Below are 26,040 nucleotides of genomic sequence, written 5' to 3' on the forward strand. Positions count from 1 at the left end.
AGCAAATATCCCCATAAAATATAGATAATTAAATAAGAAACACAAAAGCCAATAAATAGAAAGGACCTAAGCTCACTAGTAAGAAAAATATGCATACAAAATGCTATTTTTTTCTCTGTCAATATAAGAAATATGTATAATACTTAATTCAGGCAAGATTATAGTAAAGTAACCATTTCTTACATTGCTGCTAGAAGTGGAAATTGGTACATCATTTCTGGAAAGCAAGCTTTTAAAAAGTAATACTTTTGATCACTGTGAATCTAGCCCAAAGAAACAATGTAAAAACTATAACCAAGACTTATCCACAAGACCTCTTTATATTTATATTTATAAATGGAAACTAGGAATAAATCATTATTTTCAATAATAGAATACCTGAGAAGTACATTATAAAACCACACAATGGAACTTTTAGACTACTATTTAGTGACAAAGGAAAATGCCTACAAAATAGTATTTAGTGGAAGAAAAACAGGATACACCTGCTTTATATGGTATATACAGTAGACCCTTGGCATTTAAAAATGGAGCATTCAATTATTTAACATTTGCCTATATGTGGTGGACTTCTATGGTCTGTGACGAATATTATATTTTCACCTGGGGAAACTGCGTGTGAAAGATTGCAGATTCTTTTCTAGTCAGTGTTTGTTTGTATGTCTCTTATCCATCAATTCACTTTTTTTTATGGGACTCTATAAAGACAGTTCTAGTCTTTGATATCAGCATACTCAACAGATGTGAATATTTTAACAGATTTTGTTTTTCCTCCAGGTCATTATCATCCACACCCACCATCACTTTTCCCCATACTTTTCCCCAAATATTTATTGGGTCCTCCAGGATAAGAGTTGGGTGTGCTGGGTTGGATTCAGAGCACTAGATTGACAGAATTTCTTATGAATGTAAGAGGCCTCTGATGGCACTGTGCCCCAGCACCAAGTCAGTGAGGATGTGGCTGGTTGGGCTACGGGCAGGCAGCTGTCCCTGTAGAGGACACTACTTTAAAGCACAGCAACAAGAGGAATAAAAAAATGCTCCAAAGCTAAGACTCTTGACTCATTATTTCAAATTCATTATGGTTAATAAATCTCAGAGCTGTATTATTAAGCAAATCAGTTATTTATAAATAATTGATTTGGGTGAAATTGAGGTCAGAAACACTTTGAATGCTGCATGAGTACACATTCCCTACCAGCTAGCTAGCCTCCCTAACCACCCCCTGCCCCACCTCATACTTCAGGCCTCACTTGAATGCCATTTCCTCCAAAGTGCTTCCCTTGACACCCAGAGAAGTTATTTCCCCTTCTCACTCTCTCTCATAGCCCCCTATTCTTTTCTGTCACAGCACTGGTTTGGAAATCAAACAGCCTGCATTCAAACCCTGTCCCCTGGTATGACTCCGGGCAAAATACTTGACTCTGTAAGTTTCAGTTTTCTTATCTATAATACCTAGCCCAGAGGGAAATTGGGAAGAATACATGAGATCATTTCTTTAAAGCACTTGACATAGTGCATGATGCCTGGTAAGCATTTAAGCAATGTAATCCATCGCTTAAACAAGAATTTATAAATATAGGTGTTTTGTTTTTGTTTTTGTTTTTTTTTAAGATTATTTATTTATTCATCTGACAGAGAGACAGCCAGCGAGAGAGGGAACACAAGCAGGGGGAGTGGGAGAGGAGGAAGCAGGCTCCCAGCAGAAGAGCCTGACATGGGGCTCGATCCCAGAACTCCAGGATCACGCCCTGAGCCGAAGGCAGACACTTAACAACTGAGCCACCCAGGTGCCCCAAGAATTTATAAATATAGGTTTATATGCACATTTATTTGTTTAAAATATCATTTCCATAAAGGTAAGGGTCATGTCAACTTTATTTTCCACTTTACATTCTCTGCTCCTAGCATACTACCTTGCATCCCAGAAGATACAAAATAAATATTTGATTAATGAAAGAATGAATGAGCCAAGATTGGAATGAAACTGCTTTAAACTCTAGAACCAGCCATTTCTGTAGGGTGGAATCTTACACGTTCTTGTTCATGAATTTTCAGTTTCATCCCTTACATCTCTTCTGTCTTCGTTCAGACCCAAAATGTGCATAAAATGAAGAAAAGGCCAGACATATTGTGATTACTTTTAATGGTTCCCAGTTTCTGCCATGGTGTCTTGGACAGATCTATTCTGGGATTTTGAAGCTGCGATAGCTATTTGGTCTTAGGAATTCTGTTCATTTATAAGAATGCAAAACATGGGTTTTCTGGAAAATGACTCTATTAATTAGGGTGACAAATGACCAGGAGACATTAGGACTAAAAGACCAACTGAACATGAGTTTAACATTGTTAAATTAGGATCACAGAATGCACTGAAATACTTCTCTTGTGTTTTTCTGATGACCAACTTAATATAAGCTCATTTAGAAAATGTAAGAAGAATACAACATACAAAGAGGAAGAAAATATCACATATTACCCCCCCCCAGAACAAACTAGTGTTCATCTTTTGGTATATTAATTACCTTTCTGTCTAGAATAAAAGATTTTTAGCACTGAGAGAGCCCTTAGGATTCACGTAAGGCTCACTCTAAGTCAGGTCTCCTGTCTCCCTGCCTGTCAACATTCATTTCTCAGCATCACAGGAACTTGAATTTGTACAGAGTTTGAACCTTCCTCAATTAGAACCTACTAGTAAATGATTACAGGATTCAAAATCCTAACCACGTTATAGCAAATCAAACCAAACCAACCAAACATCCTGCTCATCCTGCCATGAACCCCCATCAAAGTGATCCATAAGAATTACTGCCCAATTTATACTATATCTAGAATAGTAAGTCTTTAGGTTAAAGCACTGCAGACAAATTTAGCTATATTCCTTTCTTACATTTACGTGGTATTTCATGAACAAGTAACAAATACTTTGATTAAAACTCAGTGTTTAATAGGTTGGCAATTAGGACAAGGTGATTTTAGAAGATGTAGGATAAAGTGATTGTGGTAAATAGGCATGGGTCATACAAGAAATTATTCCCCCCCCCCAAAAGAAGTTATTCCCATAGCAGTAGTGATTACAGGAGTAAAAAATTAGAAATGATAATGTTAAATAATTAATGTTTTATAATAAAAACCTGGTTAAATAAATAATCGCATTTTGATAAATTACAATGATGTCCCTGAATATTTGATAGCATGGAGATATAAGTATTTGAATTAAAAAGCTATAATAAAATATTATGTGCAGTATAATCCTATTTGTGGAAAAATACATTTTTAATTGGAAAAGAAGGATATACACCCAAGTATTAAGCAGGCTTATCTATGGGTGATGGGATCATGGTGATTTTACCATTCATGTGGATTCACATGGGATCATTCGTGCTTCTTAATATTTTCTAAATTCTCTACATTGAATATATATTTCAGTAGATTGTCCTAGCTAGATAGACTGATATTTTGAACTCAGATAAACCATCAGGTATTCTTTTTTTTTTTTTTTAAAGATTTTATTTATTTATTCGACAGAGATAGAGACAGCCAGCGAGAGAGGGAACACAAGCAGGGGGAGTGGGAGAGGAAGAAGCAGGCTCATAGCGGAGGAGCCTGATGTGGGGCTCGATCCCATAACGCCGGGATCACACCCTGAGCCGAAGGCAGACGCCCAACCGCTGTGCCACCCAGGCGCCCCAACCATCAGGTATTCTTAACCCAGAGTGCTTGGGCTCCACGGGTAGGTGTCAAAGCAGTTTTGAACCCCATGGAACACTATGCACAATGTTACATATTACATGTGTGTTTGTGTATATATTGTTCTTAGAAGAGGATCCATATCTTTCACCAAATTCTCACACTGTCATGTGACTCTCAAGGCCTAAGGAAAACTACTTTCCAGCAACCTGTTCTAAATCCTCATTCCTCATTTCAAAGGCTCTGTATGTATATAAACTCTGTGGGCTAGTGGGCATTGTACATTAAATTTTAGTCATCCCTGTGCATTTGGAACACAGGCAGAATATTCATGGGAGTAAAAAAGTTAGCATCTGCTCAAAACTAAAGCAGAAATAAGAACTGTATCTTACTATCAAAACTCTCTAATATACCCTGACTCCTTTAAAAATAAGAATAGAAATTCCATACTATAGGTAAATAGTATAATTACTTGTGTCTTTATAAATCCTTTTCATTAAATACATTTTGAAGCATTACCTATTGAGGAAGAATTCTGCTTTCCCCTTTTTCAGTCCTTATTTAAATAATCATATGACATAGACTTTTTACTCTGTAAGTCTTCAAATGGTCTTTGGCCAAAAGCAATAAAATCCTAAACTGATCTTTATAAATGTGTTTATATTTTCCTCTTGTGAATGGAGATAGAGAGGTACTCAAAGCTGCCTGTGATTTTTGCTCATGGAAACTAATATCTTATGGGGCGATGCCAACACTACCAGCAAACTTGAAACCCTAAAGGACGTTAGTTTGTTTTTTATCCAAAAATTAAGTTTCTTGAAATATTTTTTCACTTTGTTCCTACTCTTTCGTTTTGGATAATTGTACACACAGACTCACACACACTTCTTTCATTCATTAACTGAAGAATTGCACTCTGCCTACAAAGACCACATCATAAGTACTTACTAAGTTATAAGGAGAAAAGTGGATTCATTTTTAATTTATTATTCAATAAAATTATTATTTCCCATTTGGGACAGATAGAGAATTTGTGGCTCTTTTGAAATACCAGCCTGCAGCCTCATTTCTGTTCAGAAGCAGTAGAGCCCTTTTGAGTTTGGTCCTATAAAGTGTTTTGTTTATTTGCTTTTTAATTCCAGGGTTGATCTTGCAGTCTTTACACACACTGTTTGATGGTGAGCATTGGAAGTTTGCCTCCATAGTCTTTGGGGAAGAAGGCATGTGGTGGTTCTCCTTTTTAAAAAGTTCTTTACAATCCTCAGCAGCCAGTTTGGATTTTGAAGACTTTGCCTAAAACTGTGACATTTTGTGAATTTTTGAGCATTGCAGTGTCCCCATCACTAACGCACTGATAAGAGCGGACGGTGCTGCCATGCTGTGGCACACTCATTTCCTGCTTCTTTTTGGAGATTGACCCAGATCTACCACGTACATTACTGGAGTTTTCATTATAAATCTTTAACTCTTAAAGGTTAAAAATTCAGTTATAAATGATGTCTTACTAGGAAGTGGTTCTCCAGGCCTAAAATAAGGATTATTATTAGAGGATTCTGATTAGGCCACTTATACGGGAATAGCAAAACGCAAATCTGATACCATATGAAAGAACAAGTTACCTCTGGTAATTTTGCAATGTTTGACAGGATAATATATGAGTTGAAATAGTTCAACTTTCCAATTTTTTTTTTATTTTTAACTTTTTCCTAAATTTTAAACTATTGAAAATCTGAAACACAGGGAAGGCATCTATTTGGTTAACATGTCCCATTATACATTAACTATAGTTTCCAACTACCGATGTTCAGTAGATACAAAATTATTTTTACGTTCAAAATAAAATGGAATCAATATCATGTTATAATTATAACAAATATCAATAATCACTATCTTAATATTATTAATAATAAAATTATTATAATTTTCAGTATCATGGAATATTGTAAAACTCTTTCTAATGGAAACCTCTTGTTTCTTTTCTATAGACTCATGAACCATGGAAATGGGGTTCTCAGGGTTTTCATAAATACTTTGTCCCTCCACATCTCTGAACATCCCAGACTTTTCTAAGTGAATTCCATCTAACATGAGAATACTTATCCTTGATTTTCACAATCAGCTGATATCCAGGGAACACTCCCCCATTTCTCTATAGCTTCACTATAGAGCTCATGCCTAATCTTTCTTTTTGTCAATACAATGATTTCAACACTACTCTTGCTTTTTCTTCCAACTCTCTGGCCTTGCTTCTATGATCTTTACAAAAACCAATTTCCATTTCCATTCACTTGAGCTATTCCATTTATGATCATAATTTAAATCTCACCATAATTTAAAACTACCTTATTGCTAATATCTCAAACTCTAACATTTCCTTTTCCCCCCACAAATTTTATTTTCCTGATCCATCTATTTCCTTACTTCTACAAATCAATTGGCACCTCTCTTTTCTACTTCAGGTTCTCAATGATCCTCTAATCTTCTAGCTTATTGACTCTCAAACATTATAATGTATCAGAATCACTTGTTGAAACACAGGCTGTGGATCTCACCCCCTGGAGTTTCTGATTCCATTGGTCTAAGACAGGGCCTGAGAATTTGCATCTCTCATGAGTTCCTGGTGATGCTGATGCTGTTAGTTTGGGAACCACCCTTTGAACCACTGTTCCTGTTCAGTAACAAAACTCTTATTCTATCAGAGAATTAAGTGGTTAAGAATCAAAATACCAACAGCATTTTTCACAGAGCTAGAACAAACTCTCCTAAAATTTGTATGGAAGTACAAAAGAACCTAAATAGCCAAAACAACCATGAAAACAAAAAACAAAGCTGGATGCATCACAAATCTGGACTTTAAGTTATATTACAAAGTTGTAGTGATCAAAGGAGTGTGGTACTAGCACAAAAATAAGACAGAACAGAATAGAAAATGCAGAAATGAACTAACAACTATATGGTCAATTCATCTTCAACAAAGCAAGAAAAAATATCCAATGGGAAAAGACAATCTCTTCAACAAATGGTGTTGGGAAAACTGGACAGCAACGTGCAAAAAAATGAAACTGGACCACTTTCTTACACCAGACACAAAAATAAATCTAAAATGGATTAAAGACCTAAATGTGAAACCTGAAACCATAAAAATCTTACAGGAGAACACAGGCAGAAATCTCTTTGACATTGGCCATAGCAACTTCTTTCTAAATATGTCTCCTGAGGCAAGGGAAATAAAAGCAAAAATAAACTATTGGGACTTCAACAAAACAAAAAGCTTCTGCACAGCAAAGGAAACAATCAACAAAACTAAAAGTCAACTGACAGAATGGGAGAAGATATTTACAAATGACATATCTGATACAGGGTTAGTATCCAAGACATATATAGAACTTATGAAACTCAACATCCAAAAAAGCAAATAATTCAATTAAAAAATGGGCAGAAGACATAAATAGACATTTTTCCAAAGGAGACATACATTTTTCCAAAGAGGACAATAGATACATGAAAAGATGCTCCACATTACTTATTATCAGGGAAATACAAATCAAAACTGCAATGAGATATCACCTCACACCTTTCAGAATGGCTAAAATAACACAAGAAACAGCAGGTGTTGGCAAGGACATGGAGAAAGGAGAACCCTTTTACACTGTTGGTGGGAATGCAAACTGGTGCAACCACTTTGGAAAACAATACGGAGTTTCCTTAAAAAGTTAAAAATAAAACTACCCTTGGGGTACCTGGGTGGCTCAGTTGGCTAAGCTTCTGACTCTTGATTTCAGCTCAGGTCATGAGCTCATGGTTGTGAGATCAAACCCTAAGATGGGTTCCACATTGGGCATGGAGCCTGCTTAAGATTCTTTCTCTCCCTCTGTCCCTCCCCCACCTTCCTGTCTCAAAAAAAAACCCCAAAAAACAAAAACAAAAACAAAAAAAAACAAGACAAAACAAAACTCCCCTATGGTCCAACAATTGCACTACTAGGTATTTACCCAAATAATACAAAAATACTAATTCAAAGGGATACATGCACTCCGATGATTATAGTAGCATTATGAACAATAGCCAAATAATGGAAAGAGTCCAAATGCCCATCAACTGATGAATAAAGAAAAGGTGGGGTACACACACACACACACACGCACAATCAAATGTTACTCATTCATAATAAAGAATGAAATCTTGCCATTTGCAACAATGTGCTTGAAGCTAGAGAGTGTTATCCTCAGTGAAATAAGTCAGTAAGAGAAGGACAAATACCATATGATTTTACTCAAATGTGGAATTTAAGAAACAAAACCAATGAACAAGGGTGAGGGGAGAGAGAGAGAGAAACAAACCAAGAAATAGTTATCTTAACTACAGAGAGTTGATGGTCACCAGAGGGCAGTTGGGTGGGGGGATGGGTTAAATAAGTGACGGGGATTAAGGAGTGCACTTCTTGTGATGAGCACCGGGTGTTGTATGGAACTGTTGAATCTCTATATGGTACACCTGAAACTAATACTACACTGTATGCTAGCTAACTGGAATTTAAATAAAATTTTTTAAAAAAGAATAGACCTTTGGAGTCAAAGCGACCTAAGCTCAAATTCTATCTCATTAATTTCTGATATTTTAAATTCTTTTAAATTTGGGATATTCTTGGGTAAAAATTAGTATCTCACTTTTTCAACTGGTATCTTTTCCATCATTACCGGGGAGGATAAGCGTGGTTGTCACGTTTTTCGGTTGTTTGCCCTTTGTTGTTTGTGTGGACTGACTATCGATCTCATTTGTATTTGTCTTTTTCTCAGTGACAGGTAGGAGTTCTTATGTATTATGGGTGCGAATTCTTTGTTATTATATAACACAACCTAATTTTCTTACAGTATATTACTGGTATTTCAGGTACGTATATGGTGTCTTTTTACAACAATATAATCAAGGTTATATATCTCTTATGCTATCATTTTTGGTTTTTGTATCCTACTTATTAAAGTCTTCCCTAACCTGAGGTCATAAACGAATACTACTGGATTTTCTTTTGATGCCTTCACAGGTTTAAAAATTTTTTGTTATGTTTTTTATACTTACCAAAATCAAGTTTTCTGTGTGCTATAATGTAGGTATCTACTTTAAATTTTATCCTTTTTATTAGTCCATCTTTCACTATTTATTGAAATAGTACCCCTCTCATGTATCAGTATCAATTGTGTATATAAGTCTATTCTATTTGTCCATTTAACTTAATACTGCAGCAATGCTACACTGTTACTTATATGCCTTGATATCTGTTAGAAAAGTCCCTTCATTTACTAATTGTGTGACTTTTAGAATTGACTTGTAACAGTCCATGAAAAATCTTGGGATTTTTTGTATGTAATTGGATTGAGTTATTGTATTAGTTTGAAGGAAATTGACATCTTTAATATGGTGGGTCTTCTCATCCATGCACATAGAAACCTCTCTACTTATTAGTAGAGTTCTTAAATTATGCTCAGCAGGAAGGTTGTATAATTGACTTAACTGACAAAAATTTAACACTGTTTTTTTAAAGTTAACATTATTTTTGTTAACATTTTAAAATTTATTCCTAGATACTTAGGATTTAACTGAAAAAACTCTCTTCCTTTAACATTGGTCATTTCTCCTGATCTCATCCTGCTCAGATTCCCTAAACTGTCCATTTTTTTGAATGGTCAGTTGGAGATTCTGTTCTTCCCATTTCCACACCATTTACTTTATTCCCTTGCAATCTGGCTTCCTTTACTAATCTGTAAAAAAATATATTTTTAAAAATGTTGCTGATGATCCCTAAGTTGCCAAACCAATAATTTTTTGTGTTTGTTTTTATTACCCTCAGTTTTTCTCTGCTTTGATTCTTACATCCATTTCAACATTCCTTCTTTGGCATCCATGGCATTTCAGTCTCCTGGTTTTCCTTTTGATTATACTTCTTTTGCCTCTTACCTGGCTTTTTATTCTCCCATTTTGTAACGTAATATTCTTCTTGTGGCCCTCTTCTCTTTCTCTGTGCTTCTTCCTATGTGCTCCAGAATGCAGGGATTTCTGCATGCTTTCATCAGTGACGCACACACTTGGCATGTTATAGGCTATGAATAAGGGGTTCTTGAACAAATGAATGAAACTGATCATAGCTTTCAAATCATTATTAACACCGATGTCAGGCAATTATTGGTTATTGTCCAAATTTGAACTCTACTTACCATTTTTGTGCTACATTATGGTCTCATTCTACTTTGTCTCATTTCTTGCTTACATTCTAATCAAACAAGGGTAATCATTATTTCCTAATGTTGGCTTTGTTCCTGATGTTCTTCTCTATCTGCGATTCCTTCCATATTTATTTGTTGAAATTCTATTACTTAAGACCCATATCATCTGTCTTCCTTTCTTGGAAGTCTTTTCTCATTCGCTCTGATTTGTTGTAATCTCTTCCACTTTTAAATCTCCATAGATACTGTTTGACTTCTGCTACTCTCATTGCATTTGTATGTATCAGTGATAAAATTCTATCTTTAAACCTGGGACAGAGAAAAAGAATGATAATTCCCAGTCTTGGCAAGGGTGAGTGAAGAGAAGGTCTCAAACAATGTTGGTAGGAATTTTCAGAGGATAATTTGGAAACATGTATCAAAACCTTAAAACTGCAAATTTTCTTTGCATAATAACAATTTCCATGTCTATGATTTTTTCCCTAAGGAAATAGCCAGAAATACATGATATTATATATATATAATATATATATAACATATATATTATAAAGTATATATATAATATCATGTATTACAGCATTTCTTGTAAAAGTAAAAAAAAATTATAAAAACCTAAGTGTCTAGCAATATAGTTTTAGTTCAGCAAATTTTGGAATATCATTACAATAGAATAGAATAAAGCCAAAATAATCTCTTAAAAGAATATTTATTTACTTGAGAAAATATTCATGGTATGAAAAAATAGGACACAAACCAACTTTTCCAGTATAATGCCATTATTCCAGAGAAAAAATATTCTAGAAAACATATATGCTTAGAAACTATTAGAAAGACATATACCAAAATGTTAATCTTATTGTGGAATTGTGATTGATACAAATTTTTTAAATGTTGTGTTTTCTACATTTTTCCAAATTTTCTTATGCATGTTAATATTTTTTAAAAAGTGTCAGGAAAATTGATGCTAACATTTAAAATAGACTGTGTGGTATGCCGCCCAGATTCTTCCTCCTCTCTCCCCATTATCCCATCTATTAGGACCTAAACTCTCATATCCCTGCTACTAGAGGCACTGAAGACTGTCTACTCCCAGGTGAGACCCCCTTCCTTCAACTCCAGCAATTGCCTTTCATTGAAAAAAGCTGTCTCTGAAGATAGTTGCCTCTTCCAAGGTCACACACATATTTTCCCACAGGTAGTATGCATGCAATGACTGTAGATGTAGGGCTGTAAAGGCCTTACTCCCTTGTCCCAGTCTGAGAGAGAATGCTACCTGACCATCCAGCACCACAGCTCCCTGTGTCCTTAGCCAAGGTCTTTGTTGAAACTGTTTTGTAACCCACCTTCTCCCTCTGCCCATTTCTGCTTCCTTCGCTCCCCACAGCTGTCAATTCTGAGAGCACACTATGCTAAACTTTCTAGCTGGAAATTTTCGTTTCAGGGTCTTCTTTCCAGGGAAACCAACCTAGAACACCTACCATTCGCTGAGTACTTTATGTCTATTACTCCCCGAAAGTCTTGTGATAAGATTTTTAGGTAATTATGATATCACTATTTTACAGGAGAAAATTATGTTCAAAATATTTATGGAATTTGTTCAAAGGCACACTGTTACTAAATGTCACAGCCAAATTGAAAGCAGGTATGTTTGGGTATATGGGACACCTGGGTAACTCAGTCGGTTAAGCCACAGACTCTAGGTTTCTGCTCAGATCATGATCTCAGGGTCATGAGATCGGAGACCCACCTCCAGCTCTGCGCTCAGTGTAGAATCTGTTTAAGATTCTCTCCCTACGTCCCTCCTGCTCGTGTCCCCCCCACCAAAAAATAAATCTTAAAAAAAAAAAAAAGAAAGCAGGTATGTTTGGGCATAAATACCATGGTTTTTTGCATTAAGCCAAATAGTTCTCTCTAGTCAGCCTTATGTTTCATTATTTTTGTGCTTTTCTTGTTCTCTCTTGTAGATGGTAAATTCTTTAGCCACAGGGATTTTTGTCTTATTTATCTTTGAATCCCCCGTAGGGTATTTCATGGTACCTTGCACATAATAAGTTCTCCATGTTTGTGAAACTGACTTGAACTAGTCAAGGTTTAAAATGTAATTCTAGTATTGTTCCATAAGAAATGGATTTCCTAGGAGGAAAAAGAATTTGTTTCACGAAATAATTTCCTATAAAAAAAGTGATACCAATTTTTTTCTCCTTCTTCCTCGGTATTATATAACAAAATTCTATTTTCCAGAACTTTGCTTTTAATTACCAAAGTAGGCAAATCAGTGAGGTATAATTAAACTTACATTGAACTTTGCTGGCAAATATCACAGTTTTTACCTTATATCTCTGATTCAGACTTCTATAAAATCTAAGTTATTTGGGAAAAGAATCTACTAAGAGTAGAGAAAAGTAAAAAGAACGAGAGTTTGTTTTTTAAAACAAAACTTGAAAGTATATTAACAGAATTGAAGTTTTGGTGGCAGCAGACAAATATTTGAATGAGGTTTCCAGCATCTGTTAGAATTTGCTATTGCAAGTTAAATGTTTCTTAAAAGGAAAATCTGCCAGATTTCTCATTTTAAAAATACAAATGAAATGAATCTATCAATGATAGATTATGTTTTTAGGAATAAATAGTATTAGATCTAGGTTTCAGTTTGAGAAAACAAACTGCAAAAGACACCCAGTAGAGAAAGTTTTCCTATTGAATCAATTTTATTGTTCTTGTATTGCTAGAAAGTCAGTGTGGAAGAGTATTTCTAACACAAAATAAGGGTCAATTAAGTTAAACATTGTTAATGCTGTAAGGCTTGGCAAAAGGCATAATGATTCTATAGAGTGCATTATTGGTAACTGACCCAAAATATTTTATAAAAGTGACCAATACAATAGCCTGGATGATCTCCTAGTAGGTGAAATAGATAGCTACATAGATGGGATGATTTCAGGTGCCACCACCACCGTGAGTGGTTCAAACACTGCAAGTCTGAAATGCCACAATTGGGAATTTATCATTTTGATCGACTACTTTGTTTTCTATTAAAATACATATCTCCCTAAGAAGATAATACTCATTCTTTAATATTTTTATTTAGCCTTATTTTAGATGTTCTCTAAGAGTTTCCCAATAAAATATAAGCAACCATCTCTAAGCCTAGGAGATCAGTATATTGATATTATTTTCCCCTGGACTCCTGTTCTTCCTTTTGAATGGAAATGTGGGCTTTGAAAAAACCTCCACACCCTTTTTGCCCCCCTCCATTATAAAGTGCCAATAAAAGGGGCCTCTTGAGTAAATACTTAGGTATTTATGTTAAAGTGATTTATAAGCTATAATTTACTTATAAACTCTATGCTTTCAAAGGACCACAGTTGGATTGCCCCCATTCTGTTCTCAGCCTCACCCTGATAGCAACTTTCTTTCCCGTTCTAAAATGAGATTGATGTCTTCTTGAAAAAGTTAGGAATTTTGAAATATTCATTTTATTACATCAGTGGAAACTTCTTAAATTAGTGAAACATTTAGACTAATAAACATCTTTTAAGATTGCAGATATCATCAGCTAAGAATAATTTTTTAAGTCACTTTAACTTAGCATAAATTATTTTAAGCAACTGGTTTATCTTAATTACTACTGAGATAATCCACTGAAAGAATAAGGTTTTTCATTTGAGAGAAAGAAACCACAGAGGACGGGATAGCACAAAGATGTGGGAAATTCTTAGGGTAGCATGAAAACTGGGACTGGAGTTGAGGAAATATGCAAAGTGGTGCCAGATCAGCTTCTTGTTTCAAAACTTTGTCTTATATGGGTTTTGATTAAGATGAGAGAGATTCTAACCTTTATCTCTTCTTGTTCTTTGCTCTCTACTTTTTTCTGCCCCTTCCTCCCCTTATCCAGGACAAGTGCGCTTCTACCAACAGGAGACTTGAAATAAGCCTTCTTTTACTAGAAATAGATCTAAATTACATTATGGACTCATTGATTTTTGCAAGCTGGCTGACAGTTACGGTACCCACTTTTGAGAAAAGATGTCTTTGCAAATCTGAACAACAAACACCTAGGAAACATTTTACAACAAATTGATTTCTAAATCAGGCTCATAGTTACAGACACCATTCTAACTGGAGAAAGTACCTACTAAAGTCAGCTGCCCATCAGATGATTTAAATAACTGTCTCTACTGAGCAAGTAGAAAAGAATGGTGAGCTCATCCATTTTATAGTCAGAGCATCCCCATGTGGCAGGGTGGGCCAACTAAAGAGGGAAATGTGGGCTGGTAAATATTTAGTAATTATTTAGTGTATAAAAACTTTAGCCATGGAGATATTTTCTCTATTTAAAATTGTGTCTTTTATTGGTGTTTCAATGATGGGTATGCATTTGAGGATAAAAGGCACAAAACGTACAGACAGAAAATGAAATGAAACAAGGAAAACATGGCTCAACACACTCAGAAAAGCTACTTGGCAGCATTCCGTGAACTTTTAAAAATTTATGTTCATTGGCCTTGGAGGTTCCTTCACCTTGTTCCCTTGTCAATTTTACCCCCTCCCCCTCAAAAAAAGGGGCCCCCTTCTCTTTCCCTTTTCTTAGAAGGCTATTTTCCCTAAGAGAATTCTGCACTTTATTCCTCATTCCTGGATCTTTCTAGGGAGGATGGTCCCTAAGAATGGTGTTTTTTTTTTTTCTATACAAGTCATTAACTTTGTTAGAATGACACCAGGTAAAGTCAGCAGGAGTCTTCCCTTCCTGGCATGAACTCTGTCAAGGTCATGTTTTCAGGCAAAGTTTATGGTTGGTACAGAGAGGTTCAGAATCTTCACCATGACACTATGAAGCATATGGAAACTGAAACTTCCGAAGGAAACTTTCCACTTCAGTATTTGGCAAAGAAAATAAAACTGAGACAAGAACAAGAATTAGATCATGACACATGTTACTTGGCAAAAGAGGAAATCAAAGAAAATAGGATGAAGAAAAGCCTAGGAGACAAAATGCTGGCGTCACTTTTGTACCTGGGACTCTCCTTCGTTTAGCTAGCTTCCAAGCTAATTTTTTATTATTCTTACATTCTCACTGTCTTTATGTTCTTCAGTACTTCATAGTTAATAAAACACAGGTTGAAAGCCAGTTAGTTAGTTATTTTTCTAGGGAGTTCTTTCTCCAATTGTAGAGCTCTGATATTCTTGTTTCTTTTCATATTCTTATTTAGTATTCTTTGATTTAAGAAATTGACCAGATTTCTGAAGGCAATCTATTGTCGTATTTCCAGTTTTCAGCTGTGCTCAATTTTTGGATTATTTAGAAGAGGGAATATTTTGTTCCCTTGTTGTTGCTTTTCAAAGTGTAGGTAACAAATATCTTAAAAACACAAAAACTAATGTAACGTATTGGCTTGGTAAATCTGTATGTAAGAAACTGGGATGCAAAGTCACACTGCTGTTAAGTGGCAGAACTGCGTTTTGAACCCAGGTGATCTTATTTCCCTCATGTTCACCTCGGAAAACATTTACTGAGAACACGATAGGTACAAAACACTGTAGCATATACACTAAAAGCTATAACAGCCAACAAAGTATTTGAAGAGATGAACATGACCATAATTAATGAAAGGGAAGTGAGTATGCACTTTAATTTTTTTTTTTTTTTAGTTCAAAAATATTTTGGGGAGTGCCTGTGTGGCTCAGTCAGTTAAGCGTCTGACTCTTGGTTTCGGCTCAGGTCATGATCTCAAGGTCATGAGATTGGGCCCTGAGTCAGGCTCTGCACTCAGCATGGAGTCTGCTTGAGATTCTCTCTCCCTCTCCTCCTGACCCTCCCTTCACTTGAGAGCACTCTCTCTTCTGCTCTATCAAATAAATAAATAAATAAATAAATAACATCTTTTAAAAAATATTTTTCATTGTGCTTAGTGGGAAAAAAAGAATTCTGATAGTAAATTTTGGAAACCCATTTGAAGGAGGTAAGCTTTTTGAATTGCTGTTTGCAGTCTGAAAAGGACTGTGACAAACAGAGACTGGGGAAGGACATTCAGATGGGACAGCATAAGTAGAAGTCTGGAGGCTGAGACTGTGGGGGATGGGGCTGAAAGGTGAGATTTCCCATGTGATTAAGATTGAGGATGTGGGAAGAAGGCAGGATTTAGAAAGAGATACATGTAGAAACATAACCTGTAGCCAGATTGTGGAGAGCCTTGAATGCTAAACCAGTAAGATTTGAATTCATTCCATATGCAGCCTGGACCTAGTAAAGATTTTAGACATGGGTTATATAATCAGATGAATTTTAGAATATCTGTAGCAGCAAAGTATAGGGTTAACTGGAGAAATGCCTTGGGGGAAAGCAAACAAGTTAGGATGCAAGTGGGGAGTCTTCTATTAAAGAAAAAATATCTCAAATATAGGGTCAACAAGCTTTGGCCAGTGATTTATTATGGGAACAAATGAAAGGGAGGAATAGGAGATGAGCTCGTATTTTGTAGCCTGAATAATGGAGAAGGTGTCCTTCTTATTGAGAGGGGATACAGGAAGACAAGAGATTTGAAAGGAAAGAAAGATGTGTTAAGCTCAGGGGCTTTTTTGAAAAAGTATAGCCTATAATAATCTTTCCTACTTTTCAATTGTAATAATCAGCTCCAGACAGCTTGGGTCTCTGTTTATTATATATATTCTAAGATGTATAATATTTTTATTTTTTTAATTCCAGTATAATTAACGAACAGTATTAATTTCAGTTGTACAATATAGTGATTCAACAGTTCTATGCATTACTCAGTGCTCATCATGAAAAGTGTACTCTTAATCCCCTTCGCCTGTTTTACTCATCCCCCCACTCACCACCCCTCTGGCAACCACCAGTTTGTTCTCTATAGTTAAAGAGTCTGTTTTTTTGTTTGTTTCTTTTTCCTTTTTTTTTTTTTTTGTTTCTTAAATTCCACGTATGAAAGAAATCATATAATATTTGTCTTAATCTGACTGATTTCATTTAGCATCATACCCTCTATATCCATCCATTTGTTGCAAATAGCAAGATTTTGTTCTTTTTTATGGCTGAGTAATATTACACACACACACACACACACACACACACACACACACACAATCTTTACTGTGATATGTAATATTACATGTAGTATTTTTATTATTCTAGTCCATATTATATAATCCCTCACAACGTGTGTGTGTACTGGAGTTTTGACTACCTGCTTAGCATGTAAATCTGCTCATCATTGTATCAGAAATACCTATGATAATCCAGATCATCTTTTGCTGTTTTCATTAATCATGCTATTATTTCTAAAATACAGGCAATATTTCTGTCAGATATTGATATAAATTTGAAATAATTAGTCAGTAGGATCAACAATTGGTTGATTTTGAAGTGTGGTAACATTCTAGTATAAAGAAGGTGTTTTTAGATACGAAAGTCGTATTTTATATAATTCTTATGGAAGATCTAGTAACAGTGCTGTCTAACAAATAGATCTTTTGGTTATGCTAGCAGTATTCTATTCAAACACTTCAGTGGATTAATATCTACACTTATGTCTGTATGTTTTTGTACTTTTAATCATATTTAACTACTGTTAATCTTGGAACTTCCCAAGATCTGGCCCATATTTTTGACATCTTTTAAAGAGGTGGCACATCCTTTACAGAGTACATTTTCCCTTTAAAAAGTTGTGATATATGTTTTATAGATGTATTGAGTTTATTTTATTTCTTCCTATTTTGATTTAAAATTATCCTGTAATTTAAAGAGGATTTAGAGGCACACCTCCCCTCCTTACCTAAGCTCGGTGGATGCCTGCCATATCCGTTCTCACTGCAGCAGAAATCTAGGGTTTTATTCTCTGGAGAGGAATCTGAACCACAGGATGCCATGCACATATCCTAGCTCTAACCCTAAATCTGATCCTAACTCTACCCCTAACCACTAATCTCTGACCCTAACCATTACGATAACCCTAACCCTAAATCTAACCATCTGGCGAGGTCTCTGATACCAGGCACATACACTCACCCTAACCCAATCCTAACTCCAGCCCTAACCCTGGATGTGACGAAGAGGCTTTCCTGAACACATGATCAGAAAAGCTGAGAAGCAGCCTAGTTATTCTGGTTAAGATCCAATAAAATAAAATAAAATATAATATAATAAAATAAAATAAAAATTTCCTGTATTTATAATGTTTATATATATAGTTTATGACAATTATGGTGTATTTCTAATCTTCTAATGTATCTTTTTTTGCCAATGAGTCTTCAATAAGTTATTCTGTAAAAGGAACTTAATTTTTGTATCCTTTAAAATGCTATCCATCTTCATGTGTCTAACCTATCAAAATCAAATCCAAGACAAAGGAACATTCTCCAGGAAATTAGTCAGATGATCCTGGCAATTGTTTTATAGATTGTATTATTGTGGAAATAATGCGCTGCTTTTTCCTACTGGATCTTTAACCTGACTCTCTCTAAGCCCCAAAATTATGCATCCTGCCCCATTGACTTCAGGCTTGGCAATAGACTTTGTTTGGGTCAGTGAAATATATGTAGAAGTAACATGTTACACTTTCAAGCAGAATCCTTAAAAGTAATTGCCTCATTATACCAACCTTTTTGTCCTCTTCTCTTCTAGAATAGCATATCATAAGAGCCTATACCTTCTGGCTTGGTCTCAAAATAAAGTACTCTTGGAACAGAGCTTTGGTCAGTCTGTAACTGTGTAATTGAATGAAATATAAACCTGTGTTTTTGTGAACTACTGAGATTTGCAGGTTATTTGTAACTGTACCATATATGCCTTAAGCTGACTAATCTAAATAACTTTCTATATTCCTGTTTCTTGTTGTCTATTCTTCGTTTTGGTGTAAACTATTGTAGACTTTTCTCCTACATGTTTCCTACATAAATATTAGTATGTTTTTATTCAACAGTTAACACTATGAAATAATTATTAATTTAAAAAATTTTTATTTTGTTTCACAGTGTATTGTGACTATTAAGCCAGATGGCAAAATATATATTTGTGTCTTTACTGGTTGAATACTGTCCTTTTGATGGAAGGTAGTGTAGTGTAGTGGCTAAGGATACAATACAGTCTATAGGACAAAATCTTCTGGTTCAAATCACTGTTCTACCACTTACTAGCTGTGTGACTATAAGTAGGATATTTAGTTTATTGTGACCTTGCATAATGGAATTAATTGCCTCATGATATAGTAAACCAGTCTCTTATTGATGAATAATTTTTTTCAGTATTTTTCTATTATAAGAACATGTTGAATAATATCACTGGCACCATCTTTTCCCTCATCCTCACTTCTGTCTTACCCCAATTTCTCACAAACCCTGATTACTTTAGTTTTAAAATATCTCTTTTATCTGTCCTTATATCCAGTACTACCACTACCAAATTACATGATGATTTAAATATATGTAAAAGAGCATGAAACATTTTATAAGTTAATAACTATTCTTGACTTAATAAGAACTCTTAGGAAATGAGTAAAAAAGGAATCATCATTAACCTTAGAAAGACTATCTGGCAACAAATCTCCTACTTGTGAAACATTTAATGATATTTTCATTAAAGTAAATGATAGGTCAAAGATGCCATCTGTTATGCCAGTACCGTATCTAAAAGGCATCCCTTTTGGAAAGATAGATAAATTCAGCTGTTTGAAATACCCTGAGCTGTGAATAAAATGGCCTTCAGAGGGCTCTCAGAACTCCTTCCTGATGGACTCCATTTTGCCCTTTATATTATCAACTAACCACCGTAATGCCTTCTTTGACGATGTGATAATATTAGTTAAGTGAGCCATTTACATTTAAAGCCCCCAATCTGTCTAGCCAATAAGGATTTTCTACACATGAGTGAGCATGTGTTGGGTTGATTTCCCTATACCAGAAGAAAAGGCTGGATTAAGTGAGTTCCCTTGGCCCTGGAACAGAAGCAGAATTGCCTCTCTCCTACAGCTATGAATGCGTGGATTGAGGGGAGGGGAGAGGAAGTATCAAACTGAATCCCAGAGGGGGGGGTCCAATGGTGGAAACCAGGGAAGCATGCTTGAATGTTCTTTACATCTGCAAAGGCCTGGAGTTGGTGAACCCTGTGAGAGGACCACCAGGTAAAGGATGAAAGAGAGAAGGAGGGTTGCTAGAGTTGGCTGAAGGGAGTCCCATCCAAGGCCAGTTCTTTTACAGGGCAATTTCAGATTCACTCAGTAGCCTTTCTGTGATTCCAAATGTACATGCATCTCAGATATACTCAATCTTTATAATTCATTGCTTGCCCATATTAAAATATTAGAGGGAATATGAGTGAACAAGGTAATTAAAGAAATACTTTAGCTACTCTGATGGATATTTTGAAAACAAGAAGAAACACATGCACTACTAATCTGCATTTACAGAAGTGTTGCCAGTGGAAAGACATGAAACTCAAAAGAAAAATGAGATATCGTTTGGTGAATCAAAGTAGAAATATTTTCTTAAATATTACTTTGTGTAAGCAGAGAAATGTTAAACCTGGTACTGTCATACAAATAACTTTGGCCCCAAGAAGCCAAACAGACTTTGAAGATGTGAAGAAATCCTGACTAGTCCTACAGATTCTTTCATCACCTACATGTGGATCTTAGCACCAAATCTCAAGGCGGGATGCCCAGTAGAGAATTTCTGAAACATGTGTCCATTGGTGCTGCAGCACTGTTTTCTGTTACATAACTCAGCTGGCAGGCTCAAGCACAGAGCATGCAGGTTTACAGAGCAACAGTTCTATGCTGTGAACACTCTGCATCATTCAACCAGTCAATCCACAGATGCACATGGAGTGCCTGATATGTGGATGGGGACTGGACTCACACAGGTTTGCCTAATACAGTGTTTTAAAGGAAAACAAAAACGTAGCTTTAGGTTTTGAGATTGGATTGCAGATGGTGAGAAAAAAGAAAATTGTTGGGAGGAGAGAGAGTTACAAATAGGAATAATTACCCCAACTTCTGAACTAAATTGTAATCTTTATATGTAAGCAATGTAGGCAGTACTTTATATTCAATATTGTAGATAGAAATCATATAAGTTCAAATAAAAAGAGCAATGATATAATTCCTTTTATTATACAATTAAGGGTCATTTTACATTTGCAAGATATAAAGCAATTTTATACTTTACATGAATCTTTTTAAAGACATAGAATTTGGCCTGACTCTCTATGTAATGTGATATTTTACAGCTCTATCTTTGAACAGAACTAAATTTCTGAGGTGGGATGTTTGACTTAACTATGAGCACATTTGTTATGACTCTAAGGATCTTTTCCAACTGATTTTTCTTCAGTTCTTATGTCAAAGGTTCCTGTAGACTCAAGGGCCTAAACTAGTTCAACTGAGCCGAGGGAAATCTGCCACTAATAACACAGTAAACACAGGCCACCAAAAGGGATTCTGGTGGAGAATATTCCTCCCACGAGGGAGGACAGAGTCTATGTCAATTATGATGGCAACTGCTTGTGAATAAGCAACACTTTTATAACATTGCCATTTAAAAAAAAAATCAAATTTCATGGCTGCCTACACATTCTGGATTTATAGGACCAGGGAAAATTTAGTAAGCAGCCATCTAATCCCAAATCATAAACATGTATCAAATAATTCTACAAATTTCCTATCTGCCTTCTGCAGGTTTTTCTAATTTGTCTTTGAGTTTGTTGGAAGCTCAATATGGGAAAGAAACTATGTCAGACATCTTTTTATTTTTCCTGTCCTAGAATTCCAAATCTCAGCAAACAAAAAGTACTTTTCTATCACCTCAACACATCATACCAAAAAATCCGCTGAGAAACTGCCCATCACTAAGGATAGTCTTCTGTTTTCTTTTGCTTTACTTTATGTTTTAAAATTTACCCAGGATTTTTATTTTATTCAGGTATGGTGAGGCCAACAGACCAGGGCATGACTGCCATTGAAAAGATAGTTTGTTACACACTGTTCCAAGAAGGTTCTGTGGGCACCCCACACCAAGCATCAAGGGAAGCACCAAGGTCTGTCAGGAGGCAGAAGTGAGGGGAAAGAAAATATGAATGAGAGCTTTTACTGTGGTTTTTGCAGAAAGGAATGGGAGAAGCAGAGTATGTGAACTGAGCAGGTTTAGGATTGGCTAGTTGGAATAATTTTGGCTAAACCTGAGCCACAGGGGTGGTTCCTGGTGGTCTAGTACTTGGCTCTGAGGTGGTTTACAGCGGGAGGAACAGTGCCCCAGACCGCAGGATTCTAACACAAGGAACCAGGTGGGGGTATGAACTGGGGATTGATTGGTTTGTATATCAAAGATACGCTCACATGTGGTATCTCTAAGAATTAGCTAGCCCTGGGAGGGGCATTCTCTCCTCAGTCAGGAAGGCCCCAGATTCCAGAGAATCAAGAATACAGAACATTAAGAAAACATCGCTAACCTATCTCATTATCAGAGCAATGAGTAACCTATTAGGAGCTTGGCCCTTGAAAAATCCATTGATTAATATATATAGAAAGTAGGCACTGAATTCATTAAATGTAATGTAATTTTTTTAATATATATTTTATTTTTCACTCATTGTGCTCAGTATATTTAAAAGGAGAAACTCAATCCAGGAGAAGAAGATGGTCTTCTTATGTCACCACATCTCTGTGTCTTTCCCATAATTAGAGTTCCTCTCCAAACCATCTTTCTGATGACATTTAGTCAGTTATGGGCTAGACAGGTTCATTTAAGATTGTACTTCATCTCTTGATACATAATAGATTAGAAAACCAGAGAAAGTTTTGGGAAAATAAAAAGTAGTTATAGAACAACTTTAGGTAGCAAAAGTTTACTAATACAGTTTGAAAATCTCTTAGCCATCTCTAAATTTTAAATCTTATAATTTCACTATTTCCTTTATGGGTACAGTAAGTTTAGAGAAAGTATGTAGATGACGAGAAAGAAGCAATTCCTTCCCTCAAAGCCAATTTTTCATTTATGCACAATTTTATTTTATTTATTTTTTACAATGATTTTATTTTAATATTAAGTATTTCTCCTTGGACCTAATTTTATATTTCTGTTACTACTATACAAATCTGCCTTTCATTGTTAGGTGCCTTAAATTATTATTATTATTATTATTATTTATTTTTAGAGAGAGAGAAGCTGGTGAGTAGGGGTGTGGGGAGGGGCAGAGGGGGAGGGAGAGAGAGAATATCAAGCAGACTCCATGCCCAGCATGAGCCAGACAAGGAGCTCGGTCCTGAGATCATGATGTGAGCTGAAATCAGGAGTCCAATGCTAAACTGACTGAGCCATGCTCCCCAGCCTTAAATGATTTTTTGGAAAGGGGAAAAGAACAACAAACATGCATATAAATATGTGTCTTTATATCTGATAAAATGTTCCTTTACAGAGAGACAATGTTTTAGTAAATGAGTATGTTAGCAACAGAATGAGGCATAGAACTATCACTATTTAGGGGCGCCTGGGTAGCACAGTCGTTAAACGTCTGCCTTCGGCTCAGGGCGTGACCCCAGCGTTGTGGGATCGAGCGCCACATCAGGCTCCTCCGCTGGGAGCCTGCTTCTTCCTCTCCCACTCCCCCTGCTTGTGTTTCCTCTCTCGCTGGCTGTCTCTCTCTGTCAAATAAATAAATAAAATCTTTAAAAAAAAAAAAAAAAAGAACTATCACTATTTAAGGAGTTTATACTACATAGGAGCTTGCTCCAGACTCCTCTTGAACTAAAAAAGGAGCTACACTTAAGGATGTGGAGTTTGGATTCTCCTCTCAAACATTCCCATGTCTGCCTTAGAGCTCCTACATCAAAGCATAGGAACCTCATGTGGAGCCTGGCACAACAGATTAACAGGTCCTAGGCCTGCTTCACATGGCCTTTTGGTCTAATCACCGCAATTACCCACGAAGATCCCTCCCACCCAGTCCTCTTATCTGGCCCAGGTGCCCCTCACCCTTATATGGCAAAAGGAACATTACAGGCACAGTTAAGTTGCGATCATCCTGGATTAGCTGGATGGGCCTTAAATATAATCACAATGGTCTTATAAGAGAGAAAGAAAAGGTCAAAGGCACTGGTAGATCTGATGACAGAAACAAGAGGTTGGGGTCATATAAGGAAGAGGCCATAAACCAAAGAAGGCAGGTGGCATTTATAAGCTGAAAATGGCAAGAAAATGGATTCTCCCCAAGAATCTCCAGAAGGAACTAGCCCTGCCAACATTTTGACCTTAGTCTCATGCTCTAGGCTGATTATTTGTTTCCCCAAAATATGTATGCTGAAACTTAACCCCCATTTGATGGTATTCAGAGGTGGGACCTTTGGGAGATGATTAGGTCATGAGGGTGGAGCCATCATGAGTAGGATCAGCACTCTGATAAAGGAGGTCCTGGAGAGCTCCCTCACCCCCACTGCCCCTTGAGGACACAGCCAGATGATGGCTGTTTATGAACCAGGAAGCAAACCCTCCACAGATACCAAGTTGAGGGTGCCTGGATCTTGGAATTCCCAGGCTCCAGAAAGCTGAGAAATAAATTTCTGTTGTTTTTAAGCCATCCAGCCTATAGGTATTTTTTTATGGCAGCCTGAATGGACCGAGAATCTTGTAAGACTCATTTTGGACCTCTGACCTTTCAGAACTGTAAGAGAAAAAATTGGTGTTGTTTTAAGACCCTAATTTGTGGTGATTTGTTATAGTAGCAATAGGAAACTGCCAGCCTGGCCCCTATCCCCAAAACCCCTATCCCCAAAAAAGGTCTGGTAACATTTCAGTTGATATTTTCTATTTTTAGCAATGTCGAAAGGGCAATTTTTTTTATGTAAAGAATCTTCTCCACCCTGTTTCCTCCATACCCCAAACTAGCTTTCATAATAACGAAAAACCATTTGAAACATTGTTATTCCTAACCAGACAGGACACCGTGATGACATATAAATGAATGCAGAATCTATTCACACACACACACACACACACACTCACACGCACACATTTCATTATGAGTTATACACATTGAAGAATATAAATATGCATATGTGTTTTAATTTATATATGTATATATTTATAGGTGTGTTACTATCTATATCTATAAACTAAGAGGAAAAAACCCAACCCAAAAACAATTAACAGCGTCCATATAGATGCCATATTACCAATAACTTTTTTTTCAACATTATTTCTAGAGAGCAATTTGGCAGTGTCTATAAATTTGAACACATTATATCTTACGGCCCAGTGATTCAATGTTGAGGAGTTTAATCTAAAGAAATACTTTTCAGAATGTGCAAAAATATATTAATAATAATATTTATTGTAACACATCACTTTGTAACAATAAATTGAAAACATATCTGTCATTTAAAAACTATAGTTTTGGGGCACCTGGGTGGCACAGCAGTTAAGCGTTTGCCTTCGGCTCAGGGCGTGATCCCGGGATCGAGCCCCACATCAGGCTCCTCCGCTATGAGCCTGCTTCTTCCTCTCCCACTCCCCCTGCTTGTGTTCCCTCTCTCGCTGGCTCTCTCTATCTCTGTCAAATAAATAAAATCTTTAAAAAAAAAAAAATAAATAAATAAATAAATAAATAAATAAAAACTATAGTTTAGGGGCACCTGGCTGGCTCAGTGGGTTAAGCATCCAACTCTTGATTTCAGGTCAGGTCATGATCTCAGGTCCTGAGATGGAGCCCCACGTCTGCCTCCACACTCAGCGTGTTCTGCCTGTCCCTTTCCCTCTGCTCCATCCCCCACTCACTCTTTCTCTTTCAAATGAATAAATAAATAAATAAATCCTTTTTAAAAAGTAATATAAGAATTTTCTCACAAGCATAATTACTTATATATATACATATATATATGACATTAAGATATATTGCTAACATCAAGAACAGAAGAGAAACTTTTAAGTTATTAGATTTTAATTTCTGTTTCCAAAGTTAAAGTCATACAAGTACTCTCTTATTTGTCTATTATTGTTGTTAAAGGATAGGTAGAGCTAGATCCCTTTTTTTGCACTGTGAGTTTGGGAAAATGTTAAGTCTCTGTGTAACACTTTGAATATTTTAGTCTGTTGATCTTACCAAAGGCTATAAATTAATACTTTTTATTTGTTA

This window comes from Ursus maritimus, unplaced genomic scaffold (genome assembly GCF_017311325.1).
Source record: "Ursus maritimus isolate PB19 unplaced genomic scaffold, ASM1731132v1 scaffold_13, whole genome shotgun sequence".
Taxonomy (NCBI): domain Eukaryota; kingdom Metazoa; phylum Chordata; class Mammalia; order Carnivora; family Ursidae; genus Ursus; species Ursus maritimus.